Here is a 19,631-nt window from a genome sequence, read left to right as displayed (position 1 = left end):
CCGGACCGGTAAGCTGTGGCCCAGGAGAAGAAAGGTGTGCGAGAGGAGCCAGACCGAAGACCTGGCAGCGGCCGGAGAGAGAGTCACACCCCCCAAACGGAGCTAGCGCATCGGAACGCGGGCCTGCGAGACCCCCTGCACTGTAGAACGTGGGCGGCCGAGGAGAAGTGCCCCCCCCCCCCCAACATGCGGCAGCATGGCACGGGGCAACAACGCGGGGCAGCGAAGCACGGGACAGGAGGAGCGGTTGCCCGAGGCAAAGCGGGGACCGAGCCAGCAACGAGGTCCGACCCCCCCCCGGCGGTGGCAACCACCACGAGGCAGGCGGTGGAACAAAGGGGGACCCCCGGCCCGACGAGAAGCCTTTCTCTCTCTCTCTCTCTCTCACTGGTCCCTGGGTTAGTGAGGAGGAGAAAAAGAAAACAAGAACTTCCTCTTGGGGTGGGGGGGGGGTGGAAAAACTTTGAAAAGAAAACTGTTAAAGTGACAGGAAGTTCCCTCTCTCTTTCCACGTTTTTCAAAAGAAAATAAACTTACCTGAAAAGAGTCTTTTTAGAAGGGGGGGGGAGAAAAAAGAAAGGGGGGAGGAGAAAAATACAAAAAAAGAGGGGGGAAATAAAAAAGAGGGGGAGGGGGGAAATGAAAAGGGGGGGCGGAAATGCCAGAAGGGACCCAAAGCTGTGGGAGAAAGGCCAACAAAAGCAAACGGGGCAATACGCGAGCCGGCTCAGACGAGCTAATTGGCACACGAAGCGGCGGAATGGAAGCCTCGCCGCAACAAAAAGAATTGGGCAGACAGGAGCTTTTTCCCCCTGGGCCAGAGGGGAACTGGAAGGCAGCCTTTGCCAAGGTGCTGAGGGAACACCAGCAGGAAAGCAAGGCAGGGACCAAAGCCCATAGAGGCCGCAGTACAGACAAGCAATGGCCAAGGCTCTGGCGGAGGTGCAGCTCGCCCTGGGCAGAGCAGAGAAGAAACTGGAAGCCCAAGAGGAGAAACTGGAAACCCAGGAGGCAACCATTAAGGAGCTGGAAAAAGCAGCGACTGACATGAGCGACCGGATCACGGCCCTGGAAAAAGGTGGCGTGACTGGACACGATGCAGCGGAGCCTGAAGGGCAGGGTGGACGACCAGGAAAACCGCTCAAGAAGACAAAATGTTAGGATAGTGGGCCTACCAGAGGGGATCGAGGGTAGAAACCCCACAGCCTACGTGGCCGAGATGCTGGGCAACTTAGTGGGGAGGGAATCTTTCCCCAACCAACCAAAAATGGACAGAGCGCACCGGTCGCTGCGCTCGAAACCCAGGGCGGGGGAACACCCGAGGGCAGGTGTAGCCAAACTGCACCGGTACAAAGGCAGGGAAACAATCCTGCGCTGGGCCAGGCAAAACAGAACCTGCAGATGGGAAGGGCACCCCATTAGAGTGTACGAGGACATTGGGGCAGACCTCGCCAGGAGACGGGCCGAATTCTATAGAGCGAAAGCAGCCCTATACAAGAACAATGTGCGCTTTGGTATGCTGTACCCAGCAAAACTCTGAATCACATACCAAGAAAGAAAGTATTTCTTTACAGCCCCCACCGACGCAAACATGTTTATCGAGGAACACGGGCTGGAAAACCAACAGTGAGGGTAGAAATACGGGGCCCCTGGCAAGGGGGCAACAAGACGCCGACCCCAACCCCCACCATGGCGAGCACACCCTGAACAAAAAGCAAATCGCTACCCAACAAACCGCCACAGGTGGGAAGCCAGGCCCCAACACGAGGGTACGAGAACAGCGGAGAAGGGAGAGCAAACGGGGGGAGCGCAGGGTAGAACGGGGGACGAGCGGGCAGAAAAACGCAGAGGCTGGGCAGGGGAGAAGCGAGACAGTACCTCCCTAGAGGGGGGTCACCACATTAGCACGAAAGCTACCGCTGGGGACATGCAACAAAGCAGGGCCGCAGCGCACCCCCACAGGGGGGACGGCGCCAGGCAGAGTGGGGGGGGGGGGGGGGGGAGACCACTCAACAGAGGCGGGAGAACAAACGGGGATAGGAGCAGGGGAAATAGGGACAAAGGAGGGATATACAGGAGAGGGGGAGAAAGGGGGAGGAAAGGGAGGGAGCGAGGATGGGGGGGGGTACGGGAAGGGAGGGAATAGGGGGGAGCGGAACACAGGGACGGAGGGACAAACAAGGCTAGAAAAGGAACAGCAATGAGGCTACAAAGTGCCACAACCAAGGGCTCGGAATAGGGAATCGCTGCAAGCATTCACCCAGTACGGCCTCTTGGCGAAGGGAGACCCCAGAGCGCAGGGGGCTACCCGCGTGGTGGTCGCACAGCGGGCGGCCATGCCGGGGGCCCCCTGGAAGAAGGGAAACCCCAGAGCGCAGGGGCCCGACCGCATGGAGAGAGCAGTGACAGTGGCCATCCTGGACGGCCCCCTAACAAGGGGGAACCCCAGAGGGCAGGGGCGCGTCCACCAGGTAAATATGGTTAATCCCACAGGAGCGGGGGGAGCCCAGTGAAAAGATCCAGAGTCCTCAACCACTTAAGAAATATGGAGGCAGTCATAATCTTCCTTCAAGAGACGCACCTGAGAGAGCAGGACCGACTGCGGGTAAGAAATGGCTGGGTGGGACAGACCTACCATTCCTGTTACGGGACGAGGGCCAAGGGGGTGGCAATACTGATCAGCAAATGGACTACGTTTAGGTCGACAAAGACGGTTACGGACCCAGGGGGACGGTACGTCATGGTTAGCGGGACCCAGGATGGGGCACCGGTAGTACTAGCTAACGTGTATGCAACCAACTGGGATGACACGAGGTTCATCAAGAGGACCATGGCAGAAATCCCGGACATAGCGACGCACCGACTAATCATTGGGGGGGGGGGGGGGGGAAGGGGGGGGGACTTCATCTGTGTACAGGACCCAATGACTGACAGATGAAACCCCAAACGGGGAAAACCTCAAGCATGGCAAGGGAACTCGGTCACTTTATGGAACAGATGGGAGCGGTGGACCCCTGGAGGTTCACCCAGGGGAGAAGGAGTTTTCCTTCTTCTCCCCAGTACACAATTTACACACCAGAATTGACTTATTTGTGGTGGGGAAAACGATGCTCCAGGGATAGATAAAGTGGGATACTCCGCAATTGTGATATCAGACCACTCTCCACACTACATGGACATGAGGCTGGAGACGGGCAGGGCCCAAAGCCCCACATGGAGGTTGGACGTTGCCCTACCAGCTGACAAGGCCTTCAACGAAAAGATATCTCGGGCCATAGCAGAGTACATGGAGAACAATCAGAACAGGGCTGTCTCACCCTCCACGTCCTGGGAAGTGCGAAAGGCCGTACTAAGAAGGGAAATCATCGCTTTCAAAGCGCAAAGAGATAGGGAGGAAAGGGCGGCTAGGCAGCAGCTGGTCGACTCAATACTGGAGGTAGACCGTAAATACTCCAAGGCCCAACCGTAGAGCTCCTGGCGGAGAGGAAAGAGTTACAAAGGAACTTTGATCTGCTCTCCACTAGGAAAGCAGTGCTTCAACTCCGCCAAGCATGTGGGACCCTATATGAACACGGAGACAAAGCCAGCTGCCTGCTGACACACCAGCTGAGAGAGCAGACAGCCACCAGAGAAATTGCACAAATCAGAGATACTAGAGGCACATTAGAAACAGAGCCAGAAAAGATCAATAAAGCCTTCAGGGCTTTTTACCAAGGGCTGTACACCTCAGAGCCCCCAATGGGGGAGTTCGGGATGAAAAGGTTCCTTGATGGACTGGACATACCAGTCGCTGGGGAGGGCAGAAAACGGGGTCTGGAAGCACCACTAGCACTGGGAGAGATCATGGAGAGCATTATCTCCATGCAGACGGGGAAGGCACAGGGACCGGACGGATTCCCGGCGGACTTCTACAAAATATTTGCAACAGCGCTGGCCCCGCACCTGCGGGAGATGTTCACAGACTCGCTAGCCAGGGGCACACTGCCACCCACGCTAGCACAGGCCTCAATCTCGCTGATACTTAAGAAAGATAAAGACCCAACGGAATGTGGGTTATACAGACCCATCTCACTGCTGAATGCAGATGCCAAAATACGTGCCAAGATTCGAGCCAAAAGGCTAGAAGACTGCATGCCAGAGGTGGTCGCAGAGGATCAGACGGGCTTTGTCAAAGGTGGACAGCTTACCTCGAACATCAGGTGCCTGCTGAACGTGAGAATGACCCCATCCGGGGAGAGAACACCAGAGGTGATCGTCTTCCTATAGATGCAGAAAAGGCCTTCGACAAAGTTGAATGGAAATACCTCATAGAGGTACTGGAGCGGTTCAGGCTTGGAACAGGATTCACCTCCTGGGTAAAACTCCTATACAACGCTCCCATGGCGAGCATATGTACAAACAACACCAATTCCCGATACTTCCAGTTCACATGGGCACCAGATAAGTTCTCTGCTGCTGTTCTCCCTAGCGATCGAGCCACTAGCAATTGCGCTCAGAGTGGCAAAAAGCTGGAGGGGGATCCAAAGGGGCGGCAGAGAGCACAGAGTCTCACTCTATGCAGACGATCTGCTCCTCTACATTTCGGACCCACAAAGCAGCATGGACGGAATCATTGCCGTCCTGAAAGAGTTTGCCGCCTTCTCGGGCTACAAACTCAACATGAGCAAAAGCGAGATCTTCCCGGTACACCCGCAGCACTAACGGGACTGCCGTTTAAACAAGTCCGACACAAATTCCGCTACCTGGGGATCCAAATAGCCCATGACTGGAAAGGGATCCACAAATGGAACCTCTCCAGACAGAGGAAGTAAAAAAGGACCTGCAAAGATGGAACACACTCCCACTCTCCCTCGCGTGGAGAGTCCAGACAATCAAAATGAACGTGCTGCCCAGGTACCTCTTCCTATTCAGATCCATCCCGATCTACATCCACAAGGCCTTTTTCAAAGCATTAGGCAAACTAATCATGGCGTTTGTATGGGGGGGGGGGGGGGAAGAATGCCGGGATCCCAAAGAAGGTCTTACAAAAAGCAAAACCAAGGGGAGGGATAGCCCTCCCAAACCTATAATTCTACCACTGGGCGACGAAGGCCGAGCAAATAAGGTGATAAGGTGATGGATCAAGGAGCCAGAAGCCGAGTGGGTGCACGCGGATAAGTTCTCCTGTAAGGGGACCTCCCTCTGGGCCCTCGCCACGGCGGCACTCCCATCCCCACCCAAAAAAACATTCCAGCAGCCTGGTGGTGATAGCCACCCTCCAGTCCTGGAACCAACTACGGTAGCAATTTGGCCTGACCAAAATGTCGGACAAAGCTCCCATCTGTAACAACTACAGGTTCACACCAGCACTGACCGACGCCACCTTCAAAAGGTGGAGACAGGACGGAGGGACACTGACAGTCAGGGACCTATACACCGACGGCAGGGTCGCAACACTGGACAAACTGACAGAGAAATTCCAGCTAGCCAAGGGGAACGAGCTCAGGTACCTGCAACTCAAAATCTTCCTACGAAAGGAGACATGACTTACCCACAACCGCCACGACAGACATTACTGGAAGAGTTACTGGACGCAAGCATATTAGAGAAATGAAACTGTAGCAGCATGTACGAATGACTGATAGAAGGGGCCGACACCATACTGGACGCAACAAGGAGGACCTAGGGATCGAAATAGGATGGGGACTCTGGAGCGAAGCACTGCATAGGGTCACTCAACTCCACCTCCACGTGTGCAAGGCTCAGCCTGACGCAACTAAAAGTGGTACATAGAGTCCACTTAACAAGAACTCGTATGAGTAGGTTCTTCCCGGAGGTGAAGGATGGATGTGAATGGCGCCAAGGAGGCCCAGCCAACCACGCCCACATGTTCTGGTCTTGCCCCAGACTTCTAGAGTACTGGACTGCCTTCTTCGAGGCAATGTCCAAAGTGGTGGGGGTGAGGGTGGAGCCATGCCCGAATGTGACGGTCTTCAGGGTTTCAGACCAGCCAGATCTATTTCTGGGGAGGAGGGCAGACGCCCTTGCCTTTGCCTCCCTGATCGCCCGCTGTAGAATCCTGTTTGGCTGGTGGTCAGCAGCACCACCCAAAGCTGCAGACTGGCTGTCAGACCTCTCAGAATCTCTCCAAATGGAGAAAATCAAATTCGCCATCCGAGGGTCAGACGATGGCTTCCATAGAACGTGGGAGCCATTCACCCAATTGTTCTGGGACCTGTTTGTGGCCAACAAACAAGCAGAAGAATAGCCAGGTAGCCAAGAACCAAAGGAAAGCAGCCAATGAATGAGAGGCAGAGATAGGCCGGGAAGCAGTGGGGGGGAAACAGCTCAATCTAAGAGGAAGGAAAGGCGAACCACAGGGAGGGTGGTGGGGGGAAGAGGGAAGAGACAGGGAACAATAGAGGAGAGCCATGGAGGTAGGTGGGGGGTGGGGGGGGGGGGGGGGGGTGGGGGGTGGTGGCAGGGAAACGTTAACTAACTTGACATCCACAGGAATAGAGAAAAAGGAGAATACAGGCGGAAGAAGGGAGGGCCGACTGAAGCGGTAGTGTGCACGAGAAGACAACAGCGGCATAATCCATCCGGGATAAGCAAGGGGCAACACCGGCATCAGACCCATTCGAGGATTGCTCTCCGGAATTGTCTAGCTGGCACAAACAGATGCCTAGTTTTATATATATATATATATATATATATATATAATATCCTGTGTACATAACAGCAAATATACTTTGTTCAAAAATCCAATAAAAAACATTTACCAAAAAAAAGATTCTTCAGGCCATTCTGCCATCACGCTGACTGTTTGAAAGACATTAGAACCACTCCTTGGACTATTTTTCATTGCCCTGCACATCTACAAGCATATATCCGCTTGTCTTTTGGGAGTTGCTATTGAATCCAACTTCATCGCCCCTTCAGACAACGAATTTTAACTATTCAGCACATTAAAAAAAACCTCCTCACCTCCCCTGTTTTTTGATAATTATCTTAAATCTGTGTCCTTCTGTCAGTGCAAAACAATTTCTCCTTATACACTCACAGAACGTCTCTATTACATTGTCCTTAATGTTTCCTGCTTTCAAAAGAACAATCCCAACTTCTTTAGACCTTCCACATAGCTGAAATCCCTCATCCCTACTATAATTCTAGTGAATTTTCCCTGTGCACTCTCCAAGGCTTTGACATCCTTAAAGCATAGTATCCTCAATTGTACATGATACTACAGCTATAGCCTTACCAGTGATTTATCATTGTTTACCAAACTTCCTTCCTTTTGTGATCAATGCCACTATTCATAAAGTCAACGATCACATATGGCTTTTTGAAAGCTTTGTCAAGTTGTCCTGCTGCCCTAAAGTGAAATCGAGAACATTAAAAACTTGTACACTGGCGAATTATATTAATTTGTCTTTGATTAAATTGACTCATGAATATAACTCAAAGCATATGTTGTTTGTATTTGCCAATTAAGAGGAATAATATTAACAATGCTATTAGAACTGGGTGGGGAGGTCTTGTGGTGCAGGAAGCAATGTCTCTGCCTCTAAACCTGGAGTTCTGGGTTCCACCCCTACTCTAGGACTTGAGCTGCTTTCTTGAAGTGCAGAAGTCTATGTGGTGTAGGTAAACCCACAGTGCTTTTCGGGAGGGAATTCCAGGATTTTGACCCAGTGACTGTGAAGGAAAAGTGATATACTTCCGAGTCAGGATGGTGAAGGGGAACTTCCAGATGATGGTGCTCCCCTGCATCTGCTGCTCTTGTCCTTCAAGATGGTAGTGGTTTGTGGGTTTGGATGGTGCTGTCTAAGGAGCCTTGGTGAGTTGCTGCAGTGCATCTTGTAGATAGTTCACACTGCAGCCCCTGTTCCTCGATGGTGGAAGGAGTGAATACTTATGGAAGGATTGCCAATCAAATAGGCTGTTTTGTCCTGGATGGTGATGAGCTTCTTGAGTGTTGGTGGAGCTGCACTCATTCAGGCAAATGGACAGTATTTTGTTACCCTCCTCCTGACTTGTGCCTTGTAGATGGTGGACAGGCTTTGCAGAGTCAAGGAGTGAGTTGCTCATCACATGACTCTTAGCACTTGCAGCCATAGTACTTTTTGGCTAATCCAGGACGGTTTCTGGTCAATAGTACCTACAAAGATGTTGATAGTGGGGATTCAGCGATGGTAATGCCATTGATTTTCAATGATGGTGATTAGATTGTCTCTTGTTGGAAATAGTCATTGCCTCGCATTTAAGTGGCGTGAATGTTACTTGCCATTTGTCAGCCCAAGCCTGGACATTTTCTAGACCATGCTGCATTTGGATGTGGACTGAGGCATCACGAATGGTGCTGAACATTATGCAATCATCAGCGAACATCCGCATTCCTGACATTATGGTAGAAGGAATGTCAGTGATGGAGCAGCTGGAGATAATTCAAGGTGATCACTCTTGCGATTATCCATGAGCGATATACCCAAGTTGTAACATTGAATTTCTTTCTTTGACCACAAAGAAGTGATCCTGCACGGTATGGCCCTCCAGCCAGGAGAAAGTGCAACATTTTAGGGCACATTTTCTAGCCCCTTCCTCATTTGGGGTGAGCAGTGGGATCCTGAAAAGGACTGCTTTATCACTGAGATTGCTGCCCAAAGGCACGTCTGCCTCAACAGAGGTGTCCAACAACCTCATGCATCAGACTCTTGGCTAGAGAATACCCTGACCCAGGTATTATGTCTCCATTGCCAAAGGACTTGGCAAATGGACCCTGGTGGAAGCTGGTGTGCACCTTTATTTAATATGGCACACCATCCGTATCCACATAGTCTTAACAGGTTGCTAGTTAGATTTTAGTGATGTATCAAACCTTGATGACTGGGACTACCTCGCCGCTGAGGCTTCTTCCTCTTTTGCAGCCAGTAAGGCACGCGGTCATCCTTTACCTGAACTGCTATTTTGGGTTCTTTGGAATGTACTTTGTCTGGCACCTCCCCAGTTAGCTGCCATGGGTAGCCCTACCAAGAGAAAGTATTACCCGATGGTATCGCTCAAGGGACTGTAGGGGTACACTAGCCTCAACCACAACAAGGTGGCTATAAAGATATTGGCTTATATAGAATTGATGACAAAGGTCGACAACTTAAAAGGCTCACTATAAGATCTTCAGCAGCTCTTACATACCATGTTCGGAGCCACGCTGGTAATAACTCCCACACTGCTGACCCATCACTTGTGTGTATAGATCATGGCAGTACTTTATTATGATCCCAGACCAGACCCCAACAGTGCCTAAAATACTGGACAGAAATCCCAATATTTTATTTTATTTCCTAAGTCTGTGCTGAAAGAATACTTGGCTCCAGCTGTGATTGCATTAAGAAATAGGGATTTGGTATTTTAAAACAAAAGTTTATTATTGGCATAATAATAATTATTATCTCTATTCCCAATTAACAACAAAAAAGAGAAGAAACATACAGCTCTCAATCCACCCTACATCCCAATGGCACAGAGTAATACTTGCTTTCCAGAAGAGGTTTGGCCCCTGTTAGAACCCCTGCAGACTCTGGCTGGGTGTCTTCAAAAAACTCTTTGAACTAGTTTATTTCAGCTTTCCCCTTGTGCTCAGACAAGTCTGCACTGCTTTAAATCTGCTCACCTTTATTAACTAGCGTACTGTGAGAGCAAAATATACTACTTGTGGACTCAGAGTTAGCCAGATCTGAATTCAACTCAGAAGCTTTCTCAAAATGTCTGAATACCCAACAGTGGCATCATCTCCCCAAGCTAAAAACAAATTGACTCCCCAGGCTGAAAACAAATGAACTCCCCAGGGACTCCCCCTAGTCAAACAACAGTGAATTGGCCCAGGCTTTTACGATGGTCAATTTCACCTCTGGCTCCTCAAAGATTTCTGGTTTTGAAAAACAAATATCCTTTAAAAACATGACTACTGCAGTCAAACACACTCTAACACGGGATTTTAACCCTTACATTGCCAAATGGTTATAATCCAATATTTCTAAAATCCTGCATTTGTCACAATATATATGAATACACATTCTACAGTGGCGAGCCACAGAGGGGTGATCTAAATCACTCTCCCTGCTAATGGTGATTAATGGTGGTGTGAAGTTGTTTAGTTTTCACACTGACGCTAGGCTTGTGCTGTATAAATCAGCCATCAAAGTTCAAAACAATTTTGAAATCAAGCAGATTGTGACTCCCTATTTCGGAGTCTCATTCTGACTTACTTCTTTCTCAGGTTGGGCCCTGACTGTAGATTGTTAAGTCATATTTACGGTATAATTACTTAGTTGGTAAAAATCCACTCCAGAATTGATCAAAAGCGAGAACTTTAACTCTAAATTAATCTGATGGTTAAAGCTGCAATGAATGCAACATTGAACCCCCACCCCTCTATTATTTTTAAGGCCGTCATTCTCAATCTCGCATTGTGAGGGAACATAAGCCCTTAGTTTAAAAGAACCCTCTGTAGATTTCTGCCAGTGTGTTGGTCTGTTCTTGGCATCAGGCATGATAGTACGTCTGGGCATAGTTATTTATTCTACGCAGCTGAAAGAATCATCATTGGCAGGAACACATTTATCATCATGTCAGGAAATCACGTCTCTCAGTGGGGTAGATTCAGTATAAAAACAATGCCACAACAAATATCCCAGCATACTGCCATTTAAATGCAGTTTTCTCAATACACCAATTCTTTTGGTTTGCACATGTGGTGTCCTTGGGATGGTGGCTTGAAGTGGACACTGCACAGTGCCTTTTTTCCATTTACACAGGATCACCAGCAGACACAATGAGGAAGTGCACTGACCGGGCAGGGGTCTGTGTGGATTCAGTGCATCACTCACATTGTTGTTCTTTCAGGAGGAACCACAGAGAACAACTGTGAGGTGAAGCGCCATACAAGATATGCAGTCAGCTCCTGCTGGTATCCGACTGACCCAAGCAAAATGTCCCTGGCAGATCACACTGAGAATATGTAAAGTCAAATTGGAGCTTTATATTCGAGAAATGGGTTTACTAGGAGTTAGTGTAGGTCGGTGAAGATAGGGTAGTGGATGAACAGGCTTTAACCGGGAATAGGATAAGAGCATTGGATGAGCTGCAACTTATGGAGAGGCTGAGGAAAGTTGGCTAAAGGAGGAAAAACAAGGAGGGGAGAAGCCACAAAGATGGTCCCAATGCTGAGATCATAGAGATCCATGAGCTCCTTTCACGTTACAGGAGGTGAGGGTGGAGGGCAATAGAGGTGAAGATAGAGGATCAGAGGAGAGTTGCATACCCTCTGAGATACACTTTTGGTTTGGCCTCAGCATCCCGATTTTAATTGTTTCACTACTGGTGGCTGTGCTTTTAGCTGGTAAGTCCCTTGGCTCCGGAACACCCTTCCTAGACCTCTCCCCCCTTCAACCTCTCCTTTCTATTTTATAACAATCCTCAAAACCTACCTCTTTGACAAGCTAATATTTCCTTACATGCTGTAATTTATTTTATACATTCCTATAAAGCACTTTGTAGAGATTTATTATGCTAAAGGTGCTGTAGTTGCTGTTACTAAGGATATAGCCATCAGTGTAATTAAGTGTCATAGTGTATTTTAGTCCTTCTTGTCGTGTGTTTTTTATTAAGTGAATAAATATTGATTATTAATAGACCTCAAAACGACTGTTGGCCGTTACCCTTCTGGAGGCTTGGGGTTACCCTTGCAGATAACATCAACAGGGTTCTTAAAACTCAGCAATTCCCCAAAACCGTAACTGCCCTTCATCCCATACCCAAGTGAGCGGTTTCCAATACATTTGCATTTTGTCAGTGCATCAAGTAGGTTACCAACACAATTCAATTGCTAAACCCCACCAATGTCCCTCAGTCAGGGCCAGAGAGAGAAATCATGGGCCTCGGTGTCTCTGGGCAACAGGACTTTGAAAAGGACAAAGACTGAAAGGTTCACTATCGTATCTGTGTTTTCTTGATCAGCACGTCTGAAGACTGCTAATTGCTTCTCATTACAATACATTTTTAACACAACTTTATCACAATATTTCAATACATCAAAAAAACTCATAAGAAACACCAAGATAAAATGGGCTAATAAGTAAATAGACAAAAGGACAAGATGGAAGACAATGGATAAGACTCTATTGAATTAGGTGCAATGTAAGACAAGTTGCTGATTCAATATGATCCTATTTCAGACTGTCCTGGCATTCTCACCCCACAAACCCCCCCATAGTAAACTTTGATCAATAAAAAAATAAACTGACCTCCAGTCATGATTCCATCCTCTATTAGATAATTGTGGATGACAAAGGCTAGGTAGCCAAGCTTATCCATTCCAGAGTGACATGCAAACTTATGAATCATGAGCAGGAGCCAGCCATTCAACCCCTCGAGCCTGTTGCACCATTTGATTGCATTGCCTACATTATACCAGTGACTATGGGCAAGATAGATTTGTTTGGCATCACTAGCTTTCGGAGCATAGCTCCTTCATCAGGTGAGTCATCACTCATCACAAATCCTTCATCACTCACCTGATGAAGGAGCTACTCTCCGAAAGCTGGTGATTCCAAATGAACCGGCACACCCCGCCACGGGTTCCCAGTGGGGTGGATTCAATGGGGAATCCCAATTACAGCGGCGGGACCAGGAGATCCTGTCGCCGTCCAATGGAGGACTGCCTCCCTCCTCCGAGAAACACACCATGGGGAGGCTAGAGAATCTTGCCCTGCAACTCAAAAGCAATTAATTGGCTTGAAAATGAATTGGGACATTGTGAAAAGTGTTATATAAATGTAAGGTTTTTTTTCTTTTAAGTACAACTGCATGCAGTTGGCAGGGTGATGGAATAAATTATGAAATTAAGGCCCGATGTTGAGCCTGTAAGGATAATTAATCACAGAGTAATCAACTGTTGTTAGGAATGTGCCTGCAAAAGAAATCACGGTGGCACAGTAGTTAGCACTGCTACTTCACAGCGACAGGGACCGGGGTTCAATTCCAACTTTGGGTGACTGTGTGCGTGGGGTTCCTCCGGGTGGTCCGGTTTTCTCCCAGATATCCAAAGATGTGAAAGTTAGGTGGATTGGGCATGCTAAATTGTCCCTTAGGCAAGGACCTAGGTAGGGTGCTCTTTTGGGTCGGTGCAGATTCAATGGGCCGAATGGACACCTTCTGCAGTGTAGGGATTATATGATTATATGATAAACAAAACAATTCAAATGTGTAGCTAGCTCCCCCCCAATTCCCCCCTCTAACCCTGCCGCCCCTAACCCCCAACCTCCCCAACCCTCTTCTCCAACCTTGCTCGACCTCCCCATTTAACCCCCCTCCACCTCCACCCAGCCCCTCGCCTGCCCAACTCCCTCCAATCTCCTACTCCTACCCCCCGTGCCCCCTAAACCACCTTCCAATCTCTCCTGTTATCCCCCACACCTCCCTACAACCCCTCCATGTCACCCCAACCCCTTTCCAAACTCCTCAGCTCCCCCACCAAATCCAAACTTCCCCCCAACCCCTTGCAGTTCCCTCAGCCTGTCTCTCAGGTCAGTAGCTCAAGCTGTTCAGCATGGATGATGAAAAACTCTTTGAAAACTAAGCACACCACCACAAACTCCCCCCCCCCCCCCCCCCAACCACCCACCTCCCAACAACCCACTCCCACTCTGGGTCGCAGGGTTTAGCACTGTCTGCACCCCCACCCTATCCCCCAGGCCACATCCTCAGAAGAAGTCTGATTCTCACCAAGTGTCAGATGTCCCAAAAATGTGAGGACCTTCTGATAGTACCAACAGCGTTGCCTGTAGCCATTGCTGTGATCCATGTTGTTTTGGATATGGAGGGGTTCGCCGCTCGTGTCTGCCACAAGGAATTCCATTCAGTGTACAGATGGGATCAGTGACTACCAGAAGAGGATCGTTCACACCGCTAACCCAATTCCTTGTCAGTTAACACAATGCTTTCTCAATGTTATTAGTCGAGCAGATTTTTTGTTTCATTGCTGTTTGGCAGCATTCACAGGACACAGAGCAAGAGACTTCAAATGGTGGAATGAACTCCAGCTTGCACAACTGCCTTTTAAGCTGGCACAATATACAAATGCATTTGGTTCACATGCTGTTACTGTCAACTCCAAAAATAACTGGTTCAAAATAATTATCCTTGAAAAGATTGGTTGATATTCTGTCAAAATGTTTGTGTCTTCTGCGAGAAATGGCATGTTGCAGATTCTGACATCTGTACATCTGTGTACGGAACAATTATGATGACTGGCCCAATTGTTCTCTGCTGGTGGTTGAGTTCTGCATTAACCTTTTAAAGCCAATCAGGGAATTACTATTCCAGCCTCCGTGAATTGCAGAACTCATGTGTAAACACAAATGGTTAATAGGTTCACCGAAGATGTTGAATAACATTGAAGGACCTTAAATTTCTTCATTATTATAAAAGTGCTCACGCAATTAAGACACAGCTCAAAGATTTCTCGAAATAACAATTTGTGTGCAAAAGTAGCAAATTCTTGAAATTCTTGGGGAGATGGAGGCAATGATGCCAACTTTTCTGCTGGAGTTGCTGGATGTTTTACTCATTAACACCATAACACCCTTAAACTCTGTTATGTTGGCAGCAAATCCTGGCCCAATTGTTAGTAATGATGAGGGCAGTAGCGATTGAATCAAAGCTATGGTTTTGTGGCCGCATGTCCAGCCCGGCAACAAAACCTCATAATATATAGAGCTTCATACCTTCTGCGAATATTCTGCAAAGTAGCTGCCGTAATGAGCCTGATTCTATAGCACAGCATCGAATGCCTGCTCTGCGTAAATGGGATGCATTTTCAGCTTTGAGTGCAATTGGCAATTGAGTCAAAATATGCGCTCAAATAATTGTGCTGAATTTCCAGACTTATTTAATGGTTTCATTTCCGCTCAAACGCTTTTGCATAATGTTACGACATCCTGGGCTACTGCGTGGTTAATTCCAGCCCCATGTGCCCCGGAGTCACAACACAAGCTACAATTCTTATGAAAATACCAAACATCTTTAGCCCCTGGCTGCCTAATACTTACTGTCGCCAGGTTTGTAAATGTAAATATAATTACTGTTTATATATCACAAGAACTATAATGAAATATGCAGCAAATGCAACTAGTTAACTATTAGCTGATACCTAATTCCTACTTTACATTGCCCGCACCCTGCACACACACACAGGACACAGAGTGGTGGAAAGGGGTAAAAAAATCATAAGAGGAGGGAAGAAAGAGTGAATGATTTTTTTTTCAGCACACCTTCCTTCACAGCAAGCTTGCAGATTAAAGTATTTGGCTTACAGCCTAAAATGACCTTCTTTGTAGATTCATTCATTCAGTTAGGTTTTCTGTAGTTTAGAAATGCATTACTCGCAGCTTACCGAGGAAAGGCCCCTTGCTTCTGTTCAAACATTGCTTTTAGTTCTTGGTTTGCATTCAGGCTTCTGTAGTTTCAGGAAAACTGCACCCACAGGCTTTCCGGAGAGAGAAAAACAGCTCTAACAACAGCCTTCTGGCTCTTGGACTCTGAAATGCATCCCAGTGGGATAGGACCCAATCATCACCTATTACTGGGCAGAGCACAGTCTCTTGGGCCAATTCAATGGCCATGAGCCAATCAATCAAACCTAGTCCCACCCAGCTTTCTCACTGATGACCGGTCAGTCTGCAACTCCAGTTTAAACCAACACAGCCTTCAAGATTCTTCTGCTTGAATTAAAGATACAGGCTGCTTGCCTTAAAGTGACATGTCCATTAATCATCCATGGATCAAAATAATAACAGCAAAAATAAAAGAAAGGGGAAGTAAGGGAATAAACAGGAAGGACCCTTACATTAATCACAGGTGTAAAACTGTTCATGAACCAATTCGGATTCCAACACAATTTTCTTTTGCATTGAAAGATGTTCCTTGATAGATTTCAGGTTTTCCTGAAGGCTTTAGAGAGAGTGCAGAAAAGATTGACGAGAATAGCTCCAGGGGTGAGTGACTTCAGTTACACGGATAGATTGGAGAAGCTGGTGTTGTTCGCCTTGGAGCTGAAAGATTTGAGAAGAGCTTTGATATGAAGTGTTCAAGGTTGTGAAGGGGTTAGACAAGATAGAAAAGGAGAAAGTATTCACTTTGGCAGAAGGGTTGAGAAATAGAGGACACCGATTTAAGGAGCTGACCAAAAGGAGGAAAGACAACATGAGGGAAACTCTTTGTACACAGTTAATGGTTAGGATCTGGAATGTACTGCCTGAGAGTGCCTTGGAGGCAGATATAATTGGGGCCTTCAAAAGGGTTTTGAATCGTTATCTGAAGAGATAAAGTGTGCAGCACCATGAGAAGAAGGCAGGAGAGTGAGACGAGCTGACTGCCCTTACAGAGGCTACATAGAATGTCCTCCTTCTGTCCTGTAACCATTCCATGATTCTACGATCCTAAGAATGGTAACCTAGTTCAATTGTATTAATATAGCTGAAAATCGGTTGATCGCAAAAAGAAAATCAGCCTTTTTCTTCAGAGTACCTATAACCCATCACCTGTGAGAATCTGATTTCAAATGAACAGAAAATACTTGAAAAATCAACGATACAGAACCATTTTCTACTTGCTTTCGGAAATAATCAATTTCTTAATTAATGTTTCTTTCAATACTTCTAACATTTAAAAGCTGCCAATTAGCGTGCTTCTGCCTAATATAAAATTAATTTTATGAAGCTCCTCAAAGGCGACAAATGAGTACACTTAATCTGCTGATTATTTCAATCTGGGGACCTGGCCAATCTTGTGGACTTTCCAATTCAAAGATATCTAAACCAACAAACGATTGTGGAAACCCGTTTCACACTGGATGCAACCTGCATCTGACATTCCTCGATTTGTTGCTGATGCTGGATGACGTGCTCGGTCTGGAAAGTACAGCGCCAGCTATCAGAAACTTTATTGTGCCACATTCATTTATGTTGAGAAATCTCAGGAACACTGTCGGATAATATCATTCGAATGCTTAATGCATTCGTACCTCCACTAAAATAATAGACAAGTGAATTTAAGATGGATGAAACAAGAATTTGTATGCTGGCATTCCACAGCATAATTTCAAACTGTGTGTGTTTCCCTGCATATCAGCTTTCAGCATCCATTTAATGAGCCTTGCCTCGTTTCCTGTCACACTTTTAGGTGCGGAGGGGAAAGTTTTGGTTCCCAGTCAATAATGAAAGAACGGTCTGTTAACACTTCATTTTCCTCACTGGTTTCCTTATATCCTCTACTCTGTTGAAGTTAACCCAGAAACAGCATTTCTAAGTGCCTTCCAAAACAATGCAGCTATATAGTGTAATTGCTCTCTGGGGAAATTTTTATGTGATCAACATGTTCCTTACTAAGCTTCAGAATTTACATTATCAGCGACGTGAAGTCTTTTCAAAACCGTTTCTCACCTTTCCCAAGAAACATTGTTCAAACTTTTCAGCCACTAAAGCGAAATTCTACCTCAGTAAATTCTGATTTCCCCCAATTGCTGTATGAGATTTATTTTCTGCCTCACTTTTCAGCGTAACAGTGTGAGCTGTGTGCACTTCACTCACTTAAAATAACAGCATTCTCAACATTGGGTACCTCCTTCCATTTTGCCATCTGTGTTTTTCATTGCTGAGCTACTTGAGCTGCAATCTTCTTGTGTTCATTGAGAGGCTTCAAAATCTTAGGTTCGATCCTTCTGTCTGAATTGCATTATTCCCCAATCTTCTGTAAAAACTTTACCTCCCTGTTGTCATAATATCCACTTATGTATATCATGAGATGCAGCCAGGCAGTGATTGACACACGGGATAACCAATGAACACACGGCACAGAACAACCAATCACCAGACAGGACACCACCACTATCGAGCCCACAGGGCATTAAGGCTCTCTCTCTCTCACAGGACACGGCCAGGGAGATAGTCGCAGTGCACAGGCCAATGAACATCATCACCATGCGATAGAGTGCGAGGCTGGTCAAGCCAGTAGGAGGTTAACAGTTAGGTTAATAGAGTGTCAACCCACAGCAGATTATGTACAGCAATCAACAGGTTCAATAAAACAGAGTTGGACCATCTCCTGTGTCGGAAGCCTGTTTCTCATTTTACTGCATCCAGTTGCAGTCGATGTTAGACCAACTCAGATAACACATCACCTGTAGCATGATTAAGCTAAATATATCTCATTTGCCATGTGTTTACCGTCACGTAGAGAACAGGCCATCCTAGATTGGTTACTGTGCATTGAGAAAGGAAACATAGAATCATAGAATTTAGAATCATAGAATTTACAGTGCAGAAGGAGGCCATTTGGCCCATTGAGTCTGCACCGGGTCTTGGAAAGAGCCCCCTACTTAAGCCCATGCCTCCATCATATCCCCCATAACCCAGTAACTCCACCTCACCTTTTTGGACACTAACGGCAATTTATCATGGCAAATTCACCTAACCTGCACATCTTTGGACTGTGGAAGGAAACCGGAGCACCCGGAGGAAACCCACGCAGGGACGGGGATAACGTGCAGACTCCGCACAGAGTGACCAAAGCCGGAATCGAATCGAGGACCCTGGAGCTGTGAAGCAACTGCGCGACCCACTGTGCTACTGTGCTTCCCATGGGCTACCATGCTGCTCATGGGCAATTTAGTTGTGTGAGATCCCTTGGGGCTGAGCCTCCATAATATGATAGAATTTTTCATCAAGGTGGGGAATGACGTGCTTTATTCTGAGACTACAGTCCTGAATCAGAATAAAGGAAACTATGCTGATATGAGGCATGTGTTAGCTACAATGGGTTGGGAGAAATTACTTAGAGGGATGACAGTGGGTGAACTTCAGCAATTATTTATTCCTGGTAATTACATAGAATTTACAGTGCAGAAGGAGGCCATTCGGCCCATCGAGTCTGCACCGGCTCTTGGAAAGAGCACCCTACTCAAGGTCAACACCTCCACCCTATCCCCATAACCCAGTAACCCCACCCAACACTAAGGGCAATTTTGGACAATAAGGGCAATTTAGCATGGCCAATCCACCTAACCTGCACATCTTTGGACTGTGGGAAGAAACCGGAGCACCCGGAGGAAACCCACGCACACACGGGGAGGATGTGCAGACTCCGCACAGACAGTGACCCACGCCGGAATCGAGCCTGGGATCCTGGAGCTGTGAAGCGATTGTGCTATCCACAATGCTACCGTGCTGCCCAAGCACAAAAGTCAAACAGAAAAAGTGACAGAAGAAAAACTATAAACCGAGGAATGGGGGCAGTTTAGAATTCAGCACAGGAGGACCAAGGGATTGATTAAGAAAGGGAAAAATGGAGTATGAGAGTAATCTTGCAGGGAACATAAAAACAGACTCTAAATTTTCAATAGGAACGTGAAGAGATAAAGATTCATGAAGACAAATGTAGGTCCCTTACAGTCAGAAATGGGGGAATTTATAAAGCCATTTATAAAGAAATGGCTGACCAACTAAATACAAACTTCGGTTTTGTCTTTTCAAAGGAGGACACAAATAATATACCATAAATTTGGGGATCACATGGTTTCATAAGAGGAAGAAACTGAA

Source organism: Scyliorhinus canicula, chromosome 11, assembly GCF_902713615.1.
Source record: "Scyliorhinus canicula chromosome 11, sScyCan1.1, whole genome shotgun sequence".
Classification (NCBI taxonomy): Eukaryota; Metazoa; Chordata; class Chondrichthyes; order Carcharhiniformes; family Scyliorhinidae; genus Scyliorhinus; species Scyliorhinus canicula.
The sequence above is the reverse complement of the archived record's forward strand: the minus strand, read 5'-3'. Positions refer to the sequence as shown.